Here is an 18,868-nt window from a genome sequence, read left to right as displayed (position 1 = left end):
GATGATTATTTTGAGCATCGATCAAAAGAACTAATTAGGAAACCGGTGGTCATGGGTTCCAGTCTCTACGGCGGTGATGTGTTTTTACTTTCTCTTTCCTCCAGGCTTAACTAATAAATCGAGTTCCAGTCTACATGATGGTGATTGTGTGTGCGTTTCGTGAGTTTTTATTTTTGTTCAAGCCTTATTGATAAATTGAGTTCCAAGTTTTAGAAGAAGATACGATGAAGAACCATCGATAGATATTAGCGGCCACAGTTAATAAGGTTATTGTTCTGTGGAGCTTTTGGAATTGCTGTGTGCATGAGGAAACTAATGCAAAGGTCATAAATAGTAAATACTTTTATTACATCATTCCTTACTCAGTTACTGCACACATTTCTATGAAGAGTGAAATTCTTGGTGTGCGTGTCAGAGGCAAATATATATACAGTCAGGATATGGCAAAGCAAGATTGTTCTTCGTTTTAAGGAATATCACAGGTAGGTAATGTAATTATATATGTATATGTGTGTGTGTGTGTGTGTGTATACATATATATATATATATATATATATATATATATATATATATATATATATATATATATATATATATATATATAAAATGTGTGTGTGTGTGTGTGTGTACATATGTATGAGAGAGAGATCGAGAGATCAAAGGTTTACTCCATTTTGTACGACTAGACAGCTAACTACATGTTGTCCAAAGAATCATAACCCTGCTTTTGCAACTGGCATCAAGTCTTGCTCAGATTACATACTTAGGTTGGTGCCCCGGGTGGCCGAGTGGTCTAAAGCGCTCACCGTTACAGATCACTGCCATCTCACCTCTGTCTGATTGAGTTCGAGTCTCAGGCTCGGCTAACGTGGGTACGTGAGAAAGCCTGCCAGTAGCTTCTCGTAGGTCGGTGGTTCTTCCCGGGGTTTTCCATGGTTCTTATATTATACTGGCCGTCATGTATAGCCTATCCGGTGCTGAAAAATGGCGTTAAACCATACAACAACAACAACAACAACAAGAACATACTTAGGTTTACGATTAATGTCAAATGCGGAAATTAACAGAACTGTGAAAATACTGACAGACATATGTATATATATAATATTCTTATTATATTAAATTAAAGATGTGGTAACGATATAAATCTTGGTTCTATGACTTTCCGAAATGTGTCCGTTTATTTAACATTTTTTGTTTCAAGTTACGCCATGAAATATGATGATTTATTCTGTGTGTGTGTGTGTGTGTGTGTGTGTGATTGGGATTTTTAACGCAGCTTTAACAATTTTTCAGTCACATTACTACGATGTCTGCAGTGTGGCAGTTGTGATGTCTAGCAATGATGGGGCATCATGCCGCAAACATGAAGCATGATGTCCCACACAGTCGCATTATCCTGACGCCAGGTCGACCAGTCCTAACACTAACTTCTTAATGCTGAGCGCCAAGCGAAGCAGCTGCCAGTACTGTTTTAATAAGTCTTTAGTGGCCGGGATTCGAATCAGCGACCTCCCGCATCCGAGATGGACGCTCTAACCACTAGGCCACCGGAGCTGTCCGGCAAGGTGATAGAGAGGCCGATTTCATTAAAACAATATTGATACCGGTGTGTGTGTGTGTGTGTGTGTGTGTGTGTAGTTTGGATTTTTAACGTAGCTTTATAAAACAAATTCAGTCATATCGTTACGATGTCTGCAGTGTGGCAGTTTATAGTGATGTCTAGCATTGGGGCACCATGCCGTAGACATGTAGCGTGATGTCCCCCCAGTCACATTATCCTGACACCAGGCCGGCCAGTCCTAGCACTAACGTTTTGATGCTGAGCGCCAAGCGAGGCAGCTTTAAGTACCATTTTTGTAAGTCTTTGGTATGACTCGGCAGGGGATCGAACCCACGACTTCCCGCATCCGAGGCGGACGCTCTAACCACTAGGCCACCGGAGCGGTGTATTGATACCAGTGAAATAGCAGATATAGTAAACAAGACTCGGAAACACATTCTAGTATAACATATAATTTTATTGTTACGACTCTCTTCAATTAAGTAAGAGAATTAAACGAAACCAACACATTTTGTAAACTTCCACAAATACAACTTTTCCGTTGAATACAAAGTGAAAATTACAACAAAAACACACGTTATTATGAGTTAAATCCCAAATAATCATAAATGTTATAGCAAAATATATAATCCATCAATATAGAATCTTCCAAATGAATTCCAATATTGAATGTGCTGTTGCATCAGTAGTCTTGAATGTCCTGATGTAATAATAGTCCTAATGCATCACAGTGATATAATCCAGAATGTGTTTTAATGATTCACAATAATCCAAAATTAGTATTTTAGTCCAAAAAGGCAATGAGCACGTTGTATTTCCAATGAATATTGAAATAGAGGATTCATCGAAAATTATGAGTACAACAGTAAACGATTCCACAGACTGAACTTAAAACAGGAATGAAGATTTTGTTTACAAAGCCTATATATCCTAATTTTACCTAACCTAAGGCACAACATAACGTCCAGAATGTGGATCATTTCCATCAAATTCGTAAAATAGTTTAGGCCTTGAACTTAAATTTTAATATTCATTTTGTTTACTATTTGTACGTTTTAATCATGACAAAAATCAGGAAAGCAAAGTCTGACTATGGTCACGTAGATCAAAACTCTTATCTCGATCACGGACAAAAGTCAGGCAAAGAATATAAATTAAATTTACACAATAAAGTGTTAATCACTCTCGTGATTATTTAATGACAGTGCTTCAGAATGTTTTGTAACATAATTACATTCGGTTTGTATATATAACAATGACCAAACACCAACAAATAGGACAAATCCTATCCATCTAGACCTGAGTTTGTACGGATTAAGCCGTCCCTTATAAGGCCGAAAAAATGTTTCCGGTCGACTGACAGTGCCCTAAAATAGTATTTTAAAAAAAGAACAGAAAAAAGAAGAATTATATATATATATATATATATATATATATATATATATATATATATATATATATATATATATATATATATATATATATATATATATATATATATATATATATATATATATATATATAGATAGATAGATAGATAGATAGATAGATAGATAGATAGATACACAAAGCTATCTACCTACCCTAATTTTAAAATCGGTGCAATAGGTACCACAGAGCGTTTGCCTTAATCTTGCCGAGTTAGGCCAAAGACATAATTTTTGCATATAGCACGCTTGATCCTTCACTGCTATTATGGTTCTGCCTACTAGAGCTAGGCTTACGCGTACCGTTTATATGCTTACCACGATACATTATCTACCGCTACGTATTACTTTTTACCGCAATTATCTTAGGGAACAACAAATGTATTTTCTGGAGAAGGGGGTGGGGTGGAAGGTTTTAAAAATGTCCAGCTCTCACATAGATGAAAAAATATTTTGCTCTGATGTATTGCCAGATAACCCCATTTCATTATTTGAATAAATAATATTTATTGTGAGATAAGAAAAGTACAAACTATCTTGCTAAAAGAAAATCGGAGCCCCCCCCCCATTTTAAAAAAAAATGGTCAGTACCTTATAGTAGACGAATTTGTCGTGTGTATGTTATTTGATGTATTTATTCGTTGACCTCTAAAAAGTAACTAAAGTGGGGTGATTAGATTCACACACTATAGCTGACACCATCTAAAACATATTGACACCATCTAAAACATATTGACAAGAGCTTGTTGAAACAGACAGGAAGTATAGACAATGAAGCCTTGAATTTGCTGGGTACGCTATTATTGTAATATAAATGGAAACTTTGAGTGGATGTCAACACCCGGTTAAAAAGGCATTTATCAGGGAGGCTAGTAACACGCTGATTTAGCAAACGAGAAAATATTAAGTGGATTGGAGAAGTTAAGTAAACGTCAAATAGAAAAGAAATGTTCTCACGAAAACATTAGGATGATTCTTTGTTTTACAAGAAGAATATTTGTATTTAACATATTAACATACACTTAAAAATAACATGAAAAAAAATGGGATATTTTCTCCTTTTCATAATTAGAATACCTTTTATATACAAAAATTGGAGTTGGCGGCAATATCTTTCACAGCGCCTCTTTTGACGTATCTAACGCTTGCCGTGCGTGTGATTCAAGGTTTATAAATATGACCATATGTGTAATAGTCGAAAATAACTTGTGACAAATACAACTATTCGGTAATAAAAACATTAATAAATTTTAAAATTATTTTGTTAAGGAAAAATAAAACATACTTAAAATATAGGTAAAATCATTACAGTCTAACTCGGGAATTTACGTACATTCCATGCTGACGGAAACTACTGAAATACCGGTGCAGTGAAAAAGTACCGTGGTACGTACCGCCGGAAAAAATACCGCGGTAAACCAGTATACCGGTAATACCACGCACCTCTACTCTACTGTGACGTTATACGGCGATTCTCCGATGATACATATAGCTACTGTCAGCAAGACACAAATTTTAAGAGCCTCGGGTGGCCGAGTGGTCCAAAGCGCACGCTTTTACAGATCACTCGAATCTGACCCTTTTTAGAGTGGGTTTTGAGTCTCGGCTTGACCAGTGCGTATATGTGAGAACGTTTGCCAGGAACTTAAAGTGGATCGGCGGTTATTCTCGGAGACTTGTTGGACTCTTCTTCACGAAATATACGGCCTCCGTGTACAACGAGCATATCATGTACCGAACGGTTGCGTTAAACCCCACAAAAGAACATAGATGAGTTAGGAGGAATCACATAGCCGAGATAACGACGTTGATTATGTTTGTATATTAGGATTCTTCGTCGACTTTATATTCAAGCCAAACCTAGAAACAGTGCAGTTCAGCTCTGAAGACGTAACTGCTACATGGATCATAATCTATAGAAAGCGGCTTGAGTTACGGTACCATAGCTTGGTCCAAGTATTTAAAGCACTATAACTCATTTGTTATTTCGTAGGGTACAGAAAACAAAGGTACACACGCGGACAGTTGTTGTTGTTGTTGTTGTAGTGTTTAACGCCATTTTTCAGCACACGATAGGTTATACATGGCGGCCAGTATTAATGGTGGAGGAAGAACCCGGGAAATCCCCAGAAAGAACCACCGACCCTCGAGAAGCTACTGGCAAGCTTTCTCACATACCCACTACACGCGGACAGTGAACTTTGGGCAGTACAAATCTCGACATTACGGATTTATGTGGGGCACTGCCATATCTGTATTAAGTAACATTCGGTCATTTCGGTCGGTAATATAGAAAGTACATCATTACATCTTAACTGCAAAAGCCAGATATTTTGCCCGAGTATTTCACATCAACGGAGCATCGCTACGAAACAGTATTTAGTGAACTGGGAAGCCTAAAATTTCAGTGTTGTAATCTGTGCACTTTCTTGTATATCTAACTCGTTTTGCTTCTTTATCATTTTATCCCGAGGCAGTAAGTTATCCGACGAGTGGTCATCATTTATTAATATTTCTGGAGTGGTTCACAAATTTGATCTACCTAATTTCATCAGTTCTTTTAAGCAAAATTAAAAGTTTGATTTAATGAGTCGCCCCATTTCAATCGTGCCAGCTAGAAAAGGTTATAATTTTCGTTCATGTATTTTTTCGTTCAGTAATTCATTTCAGCTTTTGTGAAAATATTGCAAAAGTAGGCAACCCTGTGCACATATAATACACATACAACTGAAGACATTGAATAAGTTAAACAAACAATTACCTGAATTAATCGTTTAGTATATACCGGATGTAAAAATTATATTAACCTTCTCACCTGTCCAAATTTTGTTTCGTTTACATGAACGTATGTTTACTGTCTAGTAAAATGTATTCTGTTGTACAAGGAAATAAATGAAGTTTCACTTTCACCGTGACTGATTTTCATAATGTTTTTGGGATTTCAATATTAAACAGTGCCGTTTACTAAAGCAAGGGATTTCTTTTTATTGGAATGAATTTAAATCAGAAAAGAGAAAAGAGAACTGCAGATGATGAAAACATGTGTTACCTCAATATTTGTACGATCCTTTTATTAGTAAACGTAAAGGTATGTATTATCATAAACATCTATAAACAAAACTGTATTTCTTCCCATAAAGTAGTTCTATGACAAAATGACAAAACTAAGCCAGTATTTTGAAGCGTTTTTCAAAGATACCTTATTTTACCAAGCGGATTTTCAAAATATTTCAGGAGAAGGTGGACAAAATGCATAAATACCAACAAGTATTTTTTTATAGTCTGTACTTATATACCAAAAATGGTAAAATATGAAATAATTAAATGTTTCATCTGGGTGGTATTCACTTGACTCGGGCATTAGTTACAGATAATTTCTTAGCTTTAATAATTTCTCTGTTAAGTTAAAATTTATTAACTTCCTTTAAATAAGTCTCCAAGTTTCATTTAAATTAAATGAATAGTTGGTTAACCGCAACATTTCATGCACTATGGCATTTTTTCCCGAAATACTGACAATGGAATTAAGTGTGCCGTAATTGGAGTGTCATTTATATTTACACACAAGTCGCTTGAACTGTGTATTGAATAAATACACATTCAAAATGGAAACGAAACAGTGTTTCTATTAATAAAGACATTTTAAAGTACCTGCAGCGTGGTTTATCTTCATCGTGACTTTCTCTGGTCATGTGCATGCATAATCAGAAACCGGTATCAGTACCGCAATGGCGGCATGTAGTGACCATGGGGAGGTAAGTATGGAATAACTTTGCTTTTGCGGTCGTTACTGCAAAATGGCTATCGTCCACATACGAAGTGAATTATTTTTCTTCTTACCCATATTTTGCGTTTTACAAACCAACTGAAATAAAGTTTCACTTGTCAGTACAACCTACCCACCCCACAGGCAGATGTGCATTTTAAATATCGGTTTGTGCAATCACAATTTTACCCCAGAAAATATTTGCACCCCAATAAAAAAAAACAGTCGAACGTCATACCTTGGTTCCGGTGCTGTAATTTCAATAAAAGTAACGTTGGTGCATAAGTGTTGACTTGTTTTTATAACATAAAGGACTGCATTGGTTGTCCACAGATGATTTAATTTCATCCACCAGAGTGACTTCAATGCACGGTGCATATGATACATGTGTGACATAACAAAAAGCGTTTGACAAACGTAAAAACAATAAAATGGGAGAAAGCAAAACTATTCCGTGCATGTTGTCGGCAAATGACATATTAAGCAGTAGTCAATGTACACACTATTCGACGGGTTAGAAATTGATATAGCTGTTAAGAAATATTTTTCTTTCTTATCATAGTGTCCCGAGGCACTCAAAATGTGACGAGACTGGTAATCGTGCTTAACTGGGCTAAGTTATATTTATATGTGTCATGTTTTTTTTGTGTGTCCAAAGTGGGCAATTAGCTTAGTGGTCCTTACCAACAGTATTTTGATACAACGAATGCCCATTGCATTTATTGGGGCTATTTGGTGTGTGATAACTACGCTTGGTTGAAGCCCTATGAAATTGAACAAACACCCACCTACGATTTCGCTTGATCACTAATGGAAAGCTTAAAGCTGTTTGTTTACAACTTTACCAAAGAATTTTTATTAGCAGGAGCAAGGAAATTATAGATCGATATGGAACTGTAAAGCTATCGGCGCCATTATGCATAGAACATACTTTGTGCCAGAAAAGCATCAATACTGTTATCGGACATGGATAAGTCGATTGTTATACCGATTTGTACGGTAAGTTCGGTACAGAATTCATTTTGTCAACCGTAGTATACATGTAAAGAGTATGGATCAACATATACATGTATACATACAAAATATAGATAGATTCAGTAGCCCAATTATACCACACTAAATGTTAGCTCTAAAGCGACTCTTTACATCTTTTGCATTCATGACTGTTATTTTTTTTGCGTTCTAACCAGTAAGTCTATAAAAAAAATATTGTCTGGGAAGTCTTATATTGCTATGGTACAACGATTAGATGTTGCTGAAACAAACCATTACTTTTATATGTTGTTCTTGGTACACGATTAGATGTTTACTGATCCAGGGCAATACTTTTCTATATGATGATTTTGGTACACAATTTAGACGGTTTACAGACGCAAGCTAATACTGTTTATATGATGTTATTGGTACACAATTAGATGTTTACGTATACAGAGAAGGGGCCCCGAGTGACCGAGTAGTTTAAAGCGCTTTCCGTTACGGATCACTGCCATCTCACCTCTTTCTGCGTGGATTCGAGTCTTGGATTCGGCCTATGTGGGTATGTGAGAAAGCTTGCCAGTGGGTCGGTGGTTCTTTCCGGGTTCGTCCTCCACCATTAATACTGGCCGCCATGTATAGCCTATCGTGTGCTGAAAAATGGCGTTAAACACTACAACAACGTATACAGAGGAAAAAATGTATATATTATGCTGTCAGGCTTACGTGCTCGACGCGAGCTTGATGTTGAAGAAAAAAGAAACAATACTCTGAATGAAACAAATCATACAGAGTGACACAAATACCTTAGATTACCCACAATACTCGTTCTGACATAGGACTCGATCATACTATATAAGATAGAAGGTACGTAACTTCCAAATACTTGGTTCCACCCATGACCCTCGATTTCCTTCTGCTATTTCCGTCTTTAAAGGCACACGACAATACTCTATGGCTTGTTTTACTACCGAGATTTTATTATATTCATCAAGCCATCATTGACTTTTCTGCGTTGTACCAAGCTGAAGTTACGGACTCCGAAACGTGCGATTTGCGCGAATTTTGCCTCTTGGGACAAGTGCGAGCTCATGTAACAACCGCTGAAAAGAGCTACATGTACCATGTTTGCGGCTTTATGATACATCCCTTCTTTAATTACAGACAGTGGTAGATGCAAAAGTAAGTTTTTACTTACCATTAACTCTGTTCAACTTTAAGACTCCTGTTCCATGGAAGAATTAGACATTGTCTTTTTCACTACACACTTGGTAAAAAAGCGACTCTATTTTCAAAACATGTCAACCATGCGGCACACACGTCAACGGTGAAATATGATTGGTTCAGAAGGTTATACTTAAATAACGTCCATGCATCAGAGAACCATTTCGTGATGTAGAATATTTGTTCCCTGGCACAAATAGGTAATAACATGATCGCATCATGTTAGGAATCATTTGAATGTATTAAATTAATGAGAGTATACATTAAAGTATAATGAGTAATGTTTTTTTTTTGACGAGATAGAAACGTGTGCCATTTATTTTTTTAAAGAACACTGCGGACGCTCTCACTGTGAAGGTAATACTAGAGAATGTCGTCGAGTTTACATTATTGCCGCTATTTAAACTCCATGAAATTTCTCTTCGGACAAATGTTTTTAGCGTGAAAACCTATAGTAAATTTGACTTCGATTTAAAGGTGCAAGAACTTATATATAATACAAACAACACCAACACGTAGAATGTGTGACCGGTTTCGCTTTATTGCTTCATCAGACTGAATTCAATATCATTGTTTACGTCATTAAATATATTCTGTTTCAGTGTGATCATTGATATAAACAAAATGACATAAACATGATGACGTCATAGCTTACCCTTGAAACTACTTGTCTAATTCTTTAACGATTATAGCACAGATTAATTATATTTTAATACATAAAAATACATAAAACTAGATCTTAAAGATACATATACCTCTATTGATAACTATCTCAAAAATGTATGAATAAATAGAGATAAACAGTTTTATTAATATTTTTATTATGTATAATGCACACACACTATGTGTGTGTGTATATGTATATATATATATATATATATATATATATATATATATATATATATATATATATATATATATATATATATATATATATATATATATATAACAAATGTTCAGTATTTCATCAGAACTCAATTTATGCAATTATTTTATACTTCCACTAGTTAAGTTAGTCTGTAAATCAGAATAGTATAAATATAAATATATTATTTAAATAATTGCATAAACTAATATGATAGAAATAAGTTTACAAATTCTTCAAAAATGAAATGGCATTTTAAAATTCTTAATATATTATGATTATTTATAAAATATAATTTTTATTATTATATAAATTGAGTTCTGATGAAATATTGAACATTCGTCAATAATACATGAAGAGATATGTATGTATATATATATATATATATATATATATATATATATATATATATATATATATATATATATATATATATATATATATATATATATATATAGAGAGAGAGAGAGAGAGAGAGAGAGAGAGACTACTCTAAAATATAAATTACCTTTGCGAAATCTAAGTACTGTGGTAACAAAAGATGCAATACGTGGCAACACATGAAGGAAACAAGCTCATTTTCCGGTACAGCTGCATAAGAACAGTATAGTATTCACAACCATACCATACCATGTACCACAGAAACTGTGATATACCTTATTACATGCAAAGGATGCAGCACCCATCATGTTGGGGGGAAAAAAATGAAATTAAAGGTAGGTAGGTAGGTAGGTATACGGTGACATCTACGTTATACATGCGTTGGTCCAGACGTATTATACCTGACAAATCGGTGACTTATGTAGACTAGAGAGAGAACAACTCGGCCAGGGGTTCGAACCCACGATCTCCCGCATCCGTGGTGGACGCTCGAACCACTATGCCTACGGAGCGGTCCCTATGCTGAATGAAAGCCGTCCCTTTGCTGAATGAGAGCCTGGTAAAAGTCTGTACGACTGATGTTACTGTTATGATCTATCTTATCACAGTGTTGGAGAGTTAGAAAACTTAGCGTCAAAGAGAAGAAAACATTCTTGCTGTACATATTATTTGTAGTTGTCGAAAATGCAAATATAAATATTATGGATGTCTATAAGCAAAAGAGTGATATAGCAGTATAACATATCATTGGGACCGCTTCAGTGGCCTAGTGGTTGGAGCGTCCGCCTAGGATGCGGGAAGTCGTGGGTTCAAACCCTGGCTGAGTCATACCAAAGACTTATAAAAAGGGTACACACAGCTGCCTCGCTAAGCTCTCGGCATTAAGAGGTTAATGTTAGGACTGGTCGGCCTGGTGTCAGGATAATGTGACTGGGTGGGACATTATGCTACATGTCTGTGGCATGACGCCCTATTGCTAAACGTCACTATAAACTGCCACACTGCAGACGTCATAGCGATATGACAGCAAATTTTTTTAAAGCCGAGTTACAAATCCAAAACACACTCACTATACACACACACACACACACACACACACACACACACACACACACCGTGTCATTGGAATGTCGCATTAGATACCAGTTCATTTGATTATTTGGCAGTCCTGTTCGTGGATCAGTCATCCTAGTGCTAGTGACATGTCTCTTCCTTATCAAGCAAGCCAAGTCACGCACACTTTGCTAGCTGTACCTTCAGAGGTGAAATTGGTTTTAGTGAGTGTTTATGAGGCTCCGTAGCGGACAAAAAATGGTCCAACGAGGAAGTTGCTGTTGGAATTTCAATGTCGTAGGTCGAGAAATCCAATAACACGTGTTGGATCAAATTTCCATTTTCTAGATCGAGAGTTTAGATTTTTATGTTGAATTTTACAGTGGTGGTTTAAAGTTATACTTCCTATACAGTGTATATTTTGAATTACACAGCGGTGGTTGAAAATTTAATATCGTATGCCGATCATCCCTAATTCACACGTTATATGTAATTGTTTGTGATGAAAGTTCCATTTCATATGGCGATTATTTAGATTTCCTCTGTTGAATTTCAGAGCAACGAGAAGCAGCGTCCTTATTTAAAAATAACGCGAACCGTTCACGAGAACGACCTCTAGCGAACACATTCATAGTAATTCTCGACCTGTGGATGGTAACTTTCAGACTGTAAATTCATGAAATGTAATGACGCCTCATAATTGAGTACACGAATGATGTATCTTAATACTCTATATTATTTTGAATTGTTAAAGTGGACATTGTGTAATGTTACTTTCAACACCAACACATCATTTCACCATATAAAAATAACAATTCTGACAAGCACAATGAAATGTCCAACCACCGCTGTGTAATTCAACAGATACAATCTAAAAACTCAACATACGAAATGGAACTTTCAGCACAATCAATGTGATTAAACATTAAATTGAAACTCTCGACATATGACATTACAATTTCAACAACCGCCGTGTAATTCAGAAGACAGAATCTAAAAACTCGAAATTGGACATCGAATTTTCAACCAGCGCTCTGTAATTAAACAGATGAAATCTAAATATTCAACATATGAAATGGAACTTTCAACACAAACTATTTGAACCAATACGTAAATTAGGAATTTTCTACGTATGACATTGAAATTACAACCACCGCCGTGTAATTCAACTGACACAATCTAAAACCTCGACATACAAAATATTACTTTCAACCATTACTGTTTAATTCAACAGATACAACCTAAAATCTCGACCTAGAAAATGGAACTTTAAGGACAAGCATTTTTGATTCAACACGTGAAATTGGAATTCGGGACATATGACATTAAAATTTCAACGGCAACGTTCTGATTGGACCAGCTTTTGTCCGCTACGGCGCCTCATAAGTGTTATTTATTACAAATAGTATGTCGACCAATCAAGCCTTAGCTTGGGCTTCACAATCTATTGTATAGACATTTATTCAGGTTCACGCTAGACCTTTGTCTTAGTCATGCGAGAGTCCACTAAAACGAGACTAACAGTGAAACATCTTTAATTGCCTCACCTTGCTTGTCTGCAGTTCATAGTGTTTATCAGTACATGTGCAGGAGAACTAAATGTGTGTGTGTGTGTGTGTGTGTGTGTGTGTGTGTGCAATTTGAGTATTTTAACGTATATTTAACAATTGTCCAGTCATAACGCTACAATGTCTGCAGTGTAGTTTTTCATAGTGATTTCTAGCACTGGGACATCATGCCACAGACATATAGCATCATGTCCCACCCAGTTACATTATCCTCACATCAGGCCGACCATTCTTAACACTAAACTCTTAATGCTGAGCGCCAAGCGAGGCAGCTGCTAATACCATCTTTATAAGTCTTTGGTATGACTTGGCCGGGGTTCGAACCCATGACCTCTTGCATCAGAGGCGGACGCTCTAACAACTTGGCCACCGGAGCGGTCGGAGAACTAAATGAAATGGGATGTGTCACCTTGAATTACCGTGATATTTGTCTTTATATGCATGTGCGTGTATGTTCCTCATCCAGTTGTATTTTTTTTACTTCATGAAGATGCATACCGAGAGAGAGAGAGAGAGAGAGAGAGAGAGAGAGAGAGAGAGAGAGAGAGAGAGAGAGAGAGAGAGAGAGAGTGTGTGTGTGTGTGTGTGTGTGTGTGTGTGTTAGGTTGGTGGGGTTGTGTTGGGATGGTGATGTTTTATATAGACTCTTATATCAATGACATGATCAGACTGTTTACACATGTGCAATACGAGATCTAATTGAAAATCCGACGTAGGATATCGACAGAAAATTGTACCGAAAAAAACGTTCCAAGGTGTGTACACGTGTGTACACTTGCCTTCATGATAGGTGGTTGGTAGATGAGTTGCTAGATGGGTCAGTGGGTTGGTACATGATGTGTAGATAAGTATGTCGATATATTAGTGAATGGGTAAATGGTGGATGGATGGGTTGGTAGATGGGTGAGTGGGTGGGGAAAAGGTATGTAGATGAGTCGGTAGACTAGTGAGTAGTCTGGTAAATGGTCGGTAGCTGGGTTAGTAGATGGATCATTGGGTTGGTACATGGTGAAAGGATGAGTAGGTCGATCATTGGGTTGGTAAATGGTGGAAGGATGAGTAGGTAAATCAGTGGGCTGGCAAATTGCTGGATGGATGAGCAGATAGGTAGATCAGTGGGCCTGTAAATTGTTGAAGTTTGAGTAGATAGGTAGATCAGTGGGCTGGTAAATGGTGGATGGATGAGTAGATAGGTAGATCAGTGGGCCTGTAAATTGTTGAAGTTTGAGTAGATAGGTAGATCAGTGGGCTGGTAAATGGTGGATGGATGAGTAGATAGGTAGATCATCTGGGCTGGTAAGTGTTGGATGGATGAGTAGATAGGTAGATCATATGGGCTGGTAAGTGTTGGATGGATGAGTAGATAGGTAGATCATATGGGTTGGTAAATGGTGGATGGATGAGTAGATAGGTAGATCATATGGGCTGGTAAATGGTGGATGGATGAGTAGATAGGTAGATCATATGGGCTGGTAAATGGTGGATGGATGAGTAGATAAATCAGTGGGCTGGTAAATGGTGGATGGATGAATTGTCAGATGGGTCTGCTGTCCAGTAAGTTGTAGGTAGGTAGATGAGTTGGGAGATGGGTCAGTGGTCAGATAAGCAAGAATAAAATGAACGGTATGATTGTAATAATTGTATGTGTGTTCTGATATATACATACTTTAATATTTAAGTTTCTGCTGCTAGTTTAATCTTCACTGTTTAGTTATTTTGTTTTATTTTTCGTCTCCTCATTATCCACATAATTTGGACACCAAAATAGATTTTTTTTGTGTTATCTAGTAGTTGTATATTATTATTTGTCAGCATCAAGATCTTGTTCATTTGTCAAAATGATTTTCAAACATATATATTGGTAGCCGTCAATGAACCAATTGTTCTTGTGTCTTTTGTTGTTTTCGCACGTTCTCGATAATGATAGGATTATATGTTTAGAAATATATGAATTTATTGTGTCCGATAAGTTCAAGTATGGGACCTGGATTTGGTTGGTGATTTGAGATGCCCCTCGTCTCGTCTTTCCAAGTGTTGTCTCATTTTCCATCGTAGGTAATTCAGTTTTGGCACAACAAACCATCTGGAAGCTTATTATACATTTAATATATTGTCTACACAGTATGTGTTCAAATTTTATGATACAAACGTTCATAGGTCGGTCATCTTTTTGTATGGTAGCCATGTTTAAATCTGGTTACAGTTTAAAGTGTGTTCCAATTCCTCTACAGAAGCGAATAGATTCATTTGTCCATTTTTTATGCGTGTGTCTGTTTTTGCGTGTTTGCTCTTTTCATAAATAACTGCAGACAATGGATCCTCTACAGCCTTAAACAGTCGCAAATGATGACTCAGTTTCATGCACTGCTACTTTAAAAAATCTTAAATGACTTTTAGCGCTGTTCAGTGCTACCTTAAAAAGTCGTAAATGATGATCCAGTTTTGTTCACTGCTACCTTTAAAAAAACTTAAATGATGAATTTAGTGCTGTTCAGTGCTGCCTTAAAAAATCTTAAATGATGACTTTGTGCTGTCCAGTGCTACCTTAAAAAGTCGTAAATGATGACTTTCATTGCTGTTCATTGCTACCTTAAAAAATCTTAAATACTTTCGTGTTGTTCAGTGCTACCTTAAAGAATCTTAAATGATGACTGTAGTGCTCTTCATTGCTACCATACAAAGTTGTAAATCATGACTTTCAGTGCTCTTTATTGCTACCTGAAAAATATGTAAATGGTGATTTTCAGTGCTGTTCATTGCTACCTTTAAAGAAAGCTTAAATCAAGACTTTAATATTGTTCAGTGCTTCCTTAAAAAATCTTAACTGATGACTTTCAGTGCTCTTCATTGATACCTTACCGTCACTTTGTTGACAAATGTACATTTTAACTGCTCTGCCATTTCATTATATATATATATATATATATATATATATATATATATATATATATATATATATATATATATATATATATATATATATATATATATTATTTTTTTTAAATTCGTGGATGCCATGCTCAGCTTGCTGTTCGCATATTGGGGACAATTCATTAAATACATTTTCTTTTTTAAAAAAAATATGACGTGTTTTCTTTTAAAATAAGTTTGACCGCGCTGATACTATAATTACACTGTGTTTAAATTAGTTCTGGGTCGGAACAAATAATATTGGACACAAGTAACAGCAGTTCCACATGTGTATTAAACCTACGTTATTTTGTTGGCCCATGCTCGAAAGAGTGGTTAGGTTATAATAAAATAATAAGAACAATACTAATAATAAAAGGGGTCCCGAGTGGGGGCCGAGTGGTCTAAAGCGCTCTCCGGTACGGATCACTGCTATCTCACCTCTGTCTGCGTGGGTTCGACTCTCGGATTCGGCTAATGTGGGTATGTGAGAAAGCTTGCCAGTAGCTACTCGTGGGTCGGTGGTTCTTTCCGGGGTTTTCCCGGGTTCTTCCTCCACCATTAATACTGGGCGCCATATATAGAGCCTATCGTGTGCTGAAAAATGGCGTTAAAACCTACAACAACAACAACAACAACAAGAAATGATAAAAACTTGAGCATTCTAGACTGCGATCAAGTCCTGAGACTAATACACAACCTAGAATGTCCTAGTTTACATGTATAAAGGTTTCAGGTTGTCTTCATTTCGTATGCTGGAAAATGATTCATTAAAAAACCGAGTTTTCATCAGGTTTAGTAAGGTCCGTTACTATCAATAAATCGATCTCGCGCCTAGGCTCATTTCACTAATCCCGACACGGAATGTCGGTTTTTCAGACAATTCACGTTTCGAAAAGCCCTTTTCTTCCTTTCTGTCAGTAGGGATTTGGTTTCTATTTAAAGAATTTTCTGTAAAGACCAAATTAAGGCGGAACGTCATCGGGATTAAAATATATCATTTCAGAACATATAGAAATTATGTCAGTTCGTAGAGGTATTTTACATATAAAGTGCGTTTATTCGCATTCGCATATTCAGCTGAATATAATGAAGGCATTTTCCCCTTAAGAACGTAAATAATTGATCTCAGCATTCTGAAGATTAAAATGTTTTTAGACAGACCCGGTGTCTGTACATTGGAATGATTGTACACGGTATGCATGGCGCTACCATTGGCTAGTCTGCAGACCGGTCTGTACCGGAAAGCATGGCAACCAACAACAACATAGCAACGGTTGTAGACGTGACATTCGTTCACAAAGATAATAAGTGAAATCGTTATTTGCGAAGTTTAGGATGTGGAATAAAAAAATTATTTCTTGGTAATATAACTAAAATATTGAATACAGTCTTTTTTTTTAAAAGAGAAATCTGTATTTCTTTTCCAAGAATGGTTTTAAAGGGAGGTAAGTACACAGGGTTAGAGTCTTAAAGAAAACGAATTTCTCAGGTTTTTGTCACCAGTAATATTGGATATTTTAGAAAGGACCTTGCACAACTTAGGTATTGTCCCTTTATTTTGGAGACTGATGGGTTAAATTTGGAGTCATATATTATACACCTTGGCCTCACTTCAAATGTGAAGCTTGCAAACAGCTACACCTTACACGTCACTATCTCACTAGTACGTATTGTTTGTAGAGCGCCTCCTTTTAGGCTGTGAAAGTCTTGTTCTTTTGGTAAGAATAAAATATCCATTGTTTAACTATAGTCCGGAGAACAGTGACAGAATTTTATCCCGAGAATTTAAGCATATTGGGAGTGTACCGGCAAAAGTTTTCACACAGCAGATCGTGCTTAGTCATTGTAGTTACATGTTCAGTGAAGTTGTGAACACGTTCATTTAATTTGTTAACACGTTCAGTGAAGTTGTTGACACGTTCAGTGAAGTTGTTGACACGTTCATTTAAGTACACTAATCACATATCAAATACTTGCAAAACAGAGTTAACAATAAACGAAAAATCAGCACGTGCAACTTTAGTGTTCTATTACGACTGACGTTACAATATCGCACACGGAAAACCAGTTAAACCAATCCGGTTATGTAAATTCAGTTCCGAATGTTGTTTCTTATAGATAAATTTGTCTGAAGTAATTTGATTTGGATTTGTTTGAGAGACTTTTTCAAATCAGTATAACTTTCAAAAATCTTCATATTTTGATTCTGTTTAAGTCAAATGTAACCACATATGTATCCAGAGTGAAGCAAATACTAGATGCCATAAAATACGATTTTCTCACCATGACCTAGAATCGTCTTATAATCACTTCGTCCAGACGTGGATGAATTGAGCGTTTGCTTTTATCACTTTGGTGGCAACAATCTCTAACGCAACTTTTATGTGTTCCACTGTCAGTGCACCTGTTTTTATATTATAATATTATATAAATTTCATGGTTGATGTAGGTTAGTTTATCAGATAAGCAAACACGGGTGCATACGAAGTTCAAAATACAAAATCCATTCAACCGTTGGAGTATTGCTACAAGAGCGTGCGAAATTAATGGAACTGATCAGTGTGGTTACTGAGACGCTTTTGTTTGTTATCATAGCTATCAGATAATTTTCAAATTATTGACTTTCATCATCACTGTTGTCATGTCTTTTAAAATTGGAACTCTGTTCATTCTCCACTGACATTTCATTTTTAGTTTTAATTTATAAATATTACAGTAAAATATATGTCTCGCTGATATATTGAGGAACGTGACAAAGATGGGAATTATCAAATAACTGTATTTGAAATATTTGATTCCCATGGTGATATCTTTAAATGTGTGTATTTTAATCCGATATTGATGCCAGTTTTTAATACAAAATTTTAATATTTGCATATGAACATTCACAGAAAAGCAGTTTTTACCTGCTTTTGTTTCTTTCTTTCTTTAAAAATAGGTTACAAACTTCATGAAATCATTTTAGTACCTACTATTTCATTTCTTTAATTGAAAAGATGATATCCAGTATGCGAGCTTTTATAGGTGATTAGTGTGTGTGTGTGTGTGTGTGTGTGTGTGTGTGTGTTACATCTTTAACGCAGCTTTACCATTTTTAGTCATATCGCTACTATGTCTGAAGTGTGGCAGTTT

The 18,868-nt window shown here is 36.0% G+C and overlaps 1 protein-coding gene across 7 annotated transcripts in view; it reads left to right on the top strand.

The window, feature by feature from the left end:
* The window catches only part of LOC149795108 (5-hydroxytryptamine receptor 1B-like), a 193,387-nt gene that overhangs the window by 152,543 nt on the left and 21,976 nt on the right, over positions 1-18,868 (top strand). The window contains exon 1 of one of the 7 annotated variants that reach the window (XM_089964813.1): positions 1-482. This exon is cut by the window's left edge and continues 147 nt beyond it. The exons of the other annotated variants lie outside the window; for them this stretch is intronic. The gene's annotated coding sequence lies outside the window, so the exon portion shown is untranslated. The remainder of the gene's footprint in view (positions 483-18,868) is intronic. 7 annotated transcript variants of the gene reach the window in all.

This window comes from Sinohyriopsis cumingii, chromosome 7 (genome assembly GCF_028554795.1).
Source record: "Sinohyriopsis cumingii isolate HCF-2022 chromosome 7, ASM2855479v2, whole genome shotgun sequence".
Taxonomy (NCBI): domain Eukaryota; kingdom Metazoa; phylum Mollusca; class Bivalvia; order Unionida; family Unionidae; genus Sinohyriopsis; species Sinohyriopsis cumingii.
This window is presented reverse-complemented; position numbering and strand designations above follow the sequence as displayed.